Below are 7,512 nucleotides of genomic sequence, written 5' to 3'. Positions count from 1 at the left end.
ACGTTAAAAAATGCATTGTCTCGGCTTCCCATGGAGCAATTTCCTTCATTTTTTTTTTGTTCCCTAATAACTCGAGTAGAGCCATCGAACCAACGCATTATTAAATGTCTAACTTGCTTTTGTTTTGTTATAATAGATTAATTTATTTATAAGAACAGAAAACTACATATTTTTTCCAGTTGTAGGCTTTTTTTAGATAAACTTAATACAAGTGTACCTTTTAAAGTTAAAAACATAAATATTCTCATTTGAAAGCTGTGTAATTATTTAAACAATTTTTATTTAAACAAATTAAAATTTTGTGTTATAATAAATAAATTAATTTATTATAACAAAATAAAAGCAAGTTTGACATTTAATAATGCGTTAGTTCGATGGCTCTAGCCTAGTTACTTAGAAACAAAAAAAGAATGAAGGAAATTGCTCCATGGGAAGCTGAGAAAATGCATTTTTTTTAAGTATACCGATTTTGAACTTTGAGGGTTACATTTTCTCCAACCTAATTTTTGATTGGAATTTTGCTATTTTTGTCAATTTTCGCACGTATTATCGATAGTTTTTATTATAGTAATATATGTTATGAGTATTTTAAGGATATGAAAATTGGTGTGGAGAAAGAGGACAAAAATAAAAAGGTGATGGTTTGAAAGGCATGATCCTATTGTTTATATCTTTGCCGTAAATTCCGGTCAAATTTGACCGGTTGTATCTCAGGAACTACTCATCATAATTAAACGTTTTTTCTTTTAAAAGAAGCGTCATGCCGCTGTTTTTCGAATACTATTTTTAATATTTAATTTAGTTTAATATTTCCCGAGATATTCTATTTGTTTATAATCCAAAAAATTCTTTATAATTTTAAAATATTCCTGAGGCCGCCTAGATAGTCCAATTTCAATTTTGTAAAGTACATTAGATAGGTATAGTGTCTTTTTATGAAAAAATCATAGTTATTCTTATACATTTTAATTATTCTCGTTATTATATCTACCGTAAATTTTTAATTAACAATTCAATTGTTGCTAAACTGTTCATTCAATTTCCATCGTCTTCTGGAATTATAATTTATACGAAAAGGGCTTTTACATTACCAAGTTATTTAATTATTGATTAACAATTACTTATCTAAAAGTTTAGTTGAAAATTAAAGATTTTGTTGGAAAACCCCGCTTTTCCGGGGAAATTTTTCGTCAAAGTAAATCGAAAAAAACACGTTTCTATGCAGAATTTAATTGCGGTGAATTTTTATTTGGGTATTTTTGGTGTAAAGTTAAAATCTTTGGAGTTAAAGAGCAAAAATTGAAAAAAACACAATTTTCGGGCGCCATTTTGTTTATAAAAAAAGTAGCACACTATCTGCGGACTTTGCATACCTATATTATTAATATATACAATCATAAGATTCGATTCCAGCAATAAAATTGCTGGTAAATAACTTTTCCCAAAAATGGTCTATTCTCCGATAATCAGCCCAGGTGAAACCGCAAGAAAACTTACTAGCTCAAAGACTAAGTCATACTAAAACTGCAGCAGTTGAGATCAGTTACAATTACACACCCCTTGAAGGTACCCAGATGGTCTTTTGGGAATTGTATAAAATCCCCTATGAGCCCAGTGGATGCTGTTGTTCAGATAGAATGGAAACACCAAAATAGCAATGCGAGAATTTATTAATGAGACGTACACTATGGGTGGTGACCCGAGAGAACTTTGAGTAAAGACTAATAACTTGTACGCGTTACAGTTGAAGACTGTTGAAGACTGTTTCTCTAGTCGAGACATCTCAGTTTTATAGAAGATTAAATTGGGTCAACGTTGACACGGGACCCGCGTGATTTGTGTATCTAATTAATGTAAATTGTTTTACTTTCGTCAGCACTTTTGCCTAATGTCCAAATTATATTGTTTATAATTGACCAATTTGTATCTAAAATAATTATCCACATGAGTAAATATAATAACAAATAAATTCGTTGCGATCTACGGGGTGATAAAATTATAATGTCCAATTTCGGATATGAATTCTGAATATTTGAAGTTGGACAGGAATCTTTTATAAAACACGTTTTACAACAAAATAAATTTTCAGTACGGTATGGCATACCTAGTGTGACCAACTAGCCCGAAAAATCCGGGACATGGTCCGAATTACGAAGTCGTGTCCCGGCGTCCCGGATAAGGCCATCCGAATTCTATTTTCAAATTTTGAATACGTTACTTTTCTGAGGAATTCACATCAAATTGAATTGGTTGAACGAACTCGACAATTTCTAAAGTGTAATATTCTAATAACACATCCAAAACGCATACATTTTATATGGTGGTATTTATTACGTATATTTTTTGGTATTTACGTGGATTTTAAGAAACAAGCTACAATAGTAAGAAGTAATCCAACATAAAAATGTTTTGAAGCGTATTTCTTTTGGCATGTTTGACAATAATATTTTCATGGGATGAAGCCACCATTGGTTGTAATGATATAGTTATTTTTATATTAACCTAAGGTTATATTTACATGGAAATTCAACATCAGTTGATTTTCTAATTTTTCCTTTTTTGAGAACAATTTCCGGATTGGAAGTCGAAACGTCAAAAACTAAGAAAAATGTAATTATCATTACAACCGATTGTAGCTGAATCCCATCAAAAATATCATTGTCAACATAAAAATGTTAAATAATAAATAAAATGGTAATATTAAAGTTCGATATTTAAAAAATTGGCCCGATTTTCATTAAAAAGGCCCGGATTTTAGGTATTTTTTCAGGCTTATCCCGAATTCTACTGAATTGGAGTTGGTCACACTAGGCATACCGCATGTCAGTGATTAACGGTTAAACAAATTCTGACTACTTTTACGTGGGTGACATTTTGATCATTAGTGCAGTTATTGAAGGTGGATATGAGCTATTACTTCCGATTTCGTTGAACCTCCATCGATTTGCATGAAAATTGGTGAGTGGTTAGATGATATCTCAAGGAACAAAGGTGACATGGTGCCAACTTGCGCTTTTACCCTGGGGATGGATGCCACCCCTTCTCGGTGGTAAAAATTATTTTATTGAAAATAACCCCATAATCGAGAGAGGGACAAATTCTAAGCAAAATTTGTTACATAAAGGTATTAAAATAAATCAAAACTTTTTAAGTTATTGAAGATCAAAGATTTTAATTTTGCTTGAGAAAAATGCATGTTTTTAACCGATTTTTCATCAATAACTCAAAAACTATAAGTTTTTACAAAAAAGTTATTATTACTAAAATTGAAGTTAATAAAAAATGAAATAAACTCTTTACTAGAAAAACCTTGTATTGTTAAATAAAAGTGAGTTATATTTAATCGACTATTTCACTAGACTGTTTTTAACTGATAAAACGGCATAACAACGCATCGTTTTCTACTGACAAAACTCCTTAGCGACGTGATTTCTCAGCGACAAAATTATGACAGATCCGTCACGAAAGTATCTGGTAATAACAAATAAATAAAGATTATATTTCGTTGATATGGTGCATTAATTGTCTCGTGAAATAGTTTTGTCGAATATCATTCGAGAGAAAATTATTTACCGGCAAAAATTTTCTCCTGGTTTCATTCAAGTTCGTTGTATTTTGGTAATTTTCGCTTATGAAATTTTTCAGGTAACAAACTTTCATACCGGTCGAAAATATTGCCGGCAAAATTTTCTCTCTTTTGAATATATATATTTTTCGGCGAGTAAAAAAATCTAAGTATTCAAGCTGAAATAACGGGAAAATGATACATTTTGTAACATAAAGTTATTAAACATTTGTCAAAGTACATAAAAATATCTATCAAATGAGCCCCCAAACATGTTGATAGCATTAAAATTTATGCAGCAAATTTTTTTCAAAATTTATATTTTAAAAATTTTTCCAAAAAATGTTATTGTTTTTTTTAATAACTCCGTTTGTTTTTACGATATTACGATTACGTTATTACGATTTATCTAAAAAACCGTTTGAAAGGTAATTCCAAGGGCTATTTAACCACGTTAAATTTAATCTTTAGACCCCTTACTTTTTTAAAAAATAAAAGGTTAAATGGCCCCGGTTGCATGGTTCTCACACACAGCCTCCTACACTTACAAGCCATGAAGTAAAAAAGGCAACGTCGCAACACGTGATATAGGTAGTCCTACTAGGGAGAGATTATGTCCAGCAAACGACGGCAATGTTGCCAGATTCCTTTTAGCGGGAATTTTAAAATTTTATAGCAGTTTGGTTTTAAATTTGACAGTTCTGTTTTCTCAAGTCAAAAATCTTAACCTTACTTTTACAAGTGATTAGGATTATTATTATTATTTTATTTACATGTAAATTGAAACGATAAATATTGTGCTGTGTCATAATTTCAAACTCATTATGTTGCAGTCTTTTCCAGTTGATAAAATTGCAATTCAAAAACTTTTAGGTAGGTACGTATAACTTCCACATTATTATTGATTTTTTAAGTATTAAGGTTGATGTTGATATCAAAAATTTAGATTTCAAAGATAGTTTTATGTAGGTAGATCATGGACCTATAAATAAAGATAGGTTCTTTATTTATAGGTCCATGAGGTAGATACTAATAGAGAGTAATACTAGATAATAGATTAGATACAAATTAAGCTGCAAGTAGTATAACTGCCCATGTAATCACCTGTTATGTTGTTTTTTTAGATTTGCACTGTATGGATGGCACAGGAAAAGAGAACAAGAGTACAAGAACATGAAACATCTTATTATGAATGTATATGTATGTGATCCTCAAAAAATTATTTTACAAAACAAGATAGAGAAAGAGCTTTAAAATCCCAAGGATCCTGCAAAGTGTTTATTTGGTGTACTAGTCGAATAATAGTATCTAAAAATATTGAAACTATTTTAAAACACATTACGGGCATGAGGATGATATAGAGCACTTACATAAATACCAAAATCAGATAAATATCTCTTCAAAGTTTATTTTGAGACTTTCTTCAAAAATGTAAGTAAAATATTTGCATATCGACGGCGGAAAGGCAGGACTTCGTAACTGAAAAAATTTTATAACATGAGTTACTTCAGTTTTCGCTTTAGAATAAGTGTATCGGCAGCTATTAAACAGCGATTACAGCTGGGAAAGTTTCTGGAAGGCTTCCAAAAGGCTTTCCCAGCTCTAAAAGCTGTTTAATAGGTGCTGATACACTTATTCTAAAGTGAAAACCGAAGTAACTCATTTTATACAAATTTTTCAGTTATGAGGTCCTGCCTTTCCACCGTCGATATACACAATATAATTTAGAACAAGAATGTTACCACTAAACCACTTTTTAAATATTAATCATGAATATTTACTAGAGTTTACAATTTCAAACTAGTGTGTTTCAGTAGTATTTCAAACTATACCTATATTTTACTTTTTTAGTAAACTTCAGACTGTTCAGGATAGCATAATAGCATAGGAGGCGAATTAAAAAGAATTGATTTACTTACAAGAAAAGATATCACAAACGTTAAACTCTCTTATGGCATTATTTGAAAGATGGGTATATGTACAATGATGATGCAACCAGTGTTTATTTTTGGGTTGAATGCTTACAGACTCATGTCCAATATTATTTTACAAACAACAGGGCATACTAATGGATATTCATTCTTAATTTAACATTTACTTCTTATTTTCCTTAATACTGTGCCAAAAGGAAATGTTAGTTAAGTTTGGTAAATCCTTTATCGCAATCGATGGAACTCATGGGCTCAATTCCTATGACTTTGAACTTATGACAGTATTAGTAAAAGATGAATTTGGGAATGGATTTTGTACTGCTTTCTTATTTTCAAATAGAAAAGATACCTACTTTAATTTACCAATTTTTTTAAATACATGTCTGTGTTGGTATTATATGTATAGTCAAATGTTTTCATGTCAGGCATAAGCGACACCTTTTACATTGCCTCGTCAAATGTAATGGGTATTGCTCCTAATAGACTGTTAAGTGCCTGGCACATAGATAGGGCATGGTAAGTAAATCTTAATAAAATATCTGATTCTGAAAAAAAAATCCTATTATGTATACAAGATGTATTAATGATGGTTTACAGAGTATTAATAGCTTTTTGGGTAGACTTCTAAGTGATGCAGATACATACAATTTTAGTAAGTATTTCCAGTAGAACTACTGCAATAACATCCAACAATGGGCCTATTGTTATAGGAAGGGGTTGTGGAATTAATACCAATATGACCATTCAAAATTTTCATAAAATTTTGGATAAAAGGGTATCCATTAGTTGTTATCAGTTAAGTTTAAAACTTGGCACTCATGGAGAGCTATATCATAATATATAATAGGTATATCTCATAATATTACATCTCATATTGTTCACTACAGTAGTAATGAGTAAGCCTGCATACACAGAACCATAATAATATATTATAGTTCGTGTATGCAGGCTCACTCATAACAATAGTGAGCAATATGAGATATAACATATTATAGTATAAGTCTCTGTGCATGACCAGATTAACATGTTTGGTGCCCATCTCGAACAAGCTCCACTTGGCTGGTACCACATACTTAAATCATTTATTTAGTTACACAGTACTACTCACATAACTTATGTGTCGTCAGTACTTTCCGTAAAACCTTCGTGATGCTACCCATACGTCATGGCCACTCAATGTGTTAAAGCTTGTTAATGTAGGAGAGTTATACTAAAATATATATCTTATATTATATTGCCTTAAATAGAAAAAATATCTTATTTAAATTGTATCCATGTAAGTTTTGATTTAATGAAATAAACCTTTTAATCAAAAAAGTGTTGTTTACTTGTGTACACCCAGCAATATCCTGATCATAGATAAATAATATAGTATTACCGGATCCTGATATGCAGACGCCAATAGGGCTTTTCATCGATTGTCATTTGTTTCGAGCTTCTGTCATGAGTCACATAATATTAATGTATCTACGTCATACATCTTTGGTTTGTATCATTGGTATATACCAATAACGTACGACGTAGATATATTAATATTATGTGACACATGACAAAAGCTCGAAACAAATGACTGTGAATGAAATGGCCTATTGAATAGGGCTTTTCATCGATTGTCATTTGTTTCGTGCTTTGGTCAAGTGTCACATAATATTAATATATCTACGTCATACATCTTTGGTTTGTAACATTGGCAATATCAATAACATATGACATAGATATATTAATATTAGACAACACATGACAGAAGCTCGAAACAAATGACTGAGTGAAAAGCCCTATATCATGTAAATACAAGTCATAAAGATGTCTTTCTACGGTTAAAATTTCACAGCCTAAAGACATCATTTATGTAACTTCTTAAGCCGTCACAAAATGACTGCAGTAAGAAAATAGAATTTATTAACTCACCTCGCCCCCAGGCAAAGTAAAGGTGCTAGGCCACTAAGAATGTTTTTTTCAATTTTTTTTATTTTGTGGCTTTAGCGCTTAGCTATTTAGCCAGATACCTGATGAGAA

General features: G+C 30.9%; 1 long non-coding RNA gene across 1 annotated transcript; it reads left to right on the top strand.

Annotated features, from left to right (window-relative positions):
• The first annotated feature begins 4,189 nt into the window (after positions 1–4,189).
• LOC126888033 (uncharacterized) lies at positions 4,190–6,980 on the top strand. Its single transcript, XR_007699359.1, has 3 exons — positions 4,190–4,438; positions 4,690–4,996; positions 5,417–6,980. It is a non-coding gene; the product is annotated as an uncharacterized LOC126888033 (long non-coding RNA).
• Positions 6,981–7,512: the final 532 nt, after the last annotated feature.

The sequence above is a fragment of the Diabrotica virgifera genome, chromosome 1 (genome assembly GCF_917563875.1).
Source record: "Diabrotica virgifera virgifera chromosome 1, PGI_DIABVI_V3a".
In the NCBI taxonomy this organism is placed as follows: domain Eukaryota; kingdom Metazoa; phylum Arthropoda; class Insecta; order Coleoptera; family Chrysomelidae; genus Diabrotica; species Diabrotica virgifera.
The sequence above is the reverse complement of the archived record's forward strand: the minus strand, read 5'-3'. Positions and strand labels throughout refer to the sequence as shown.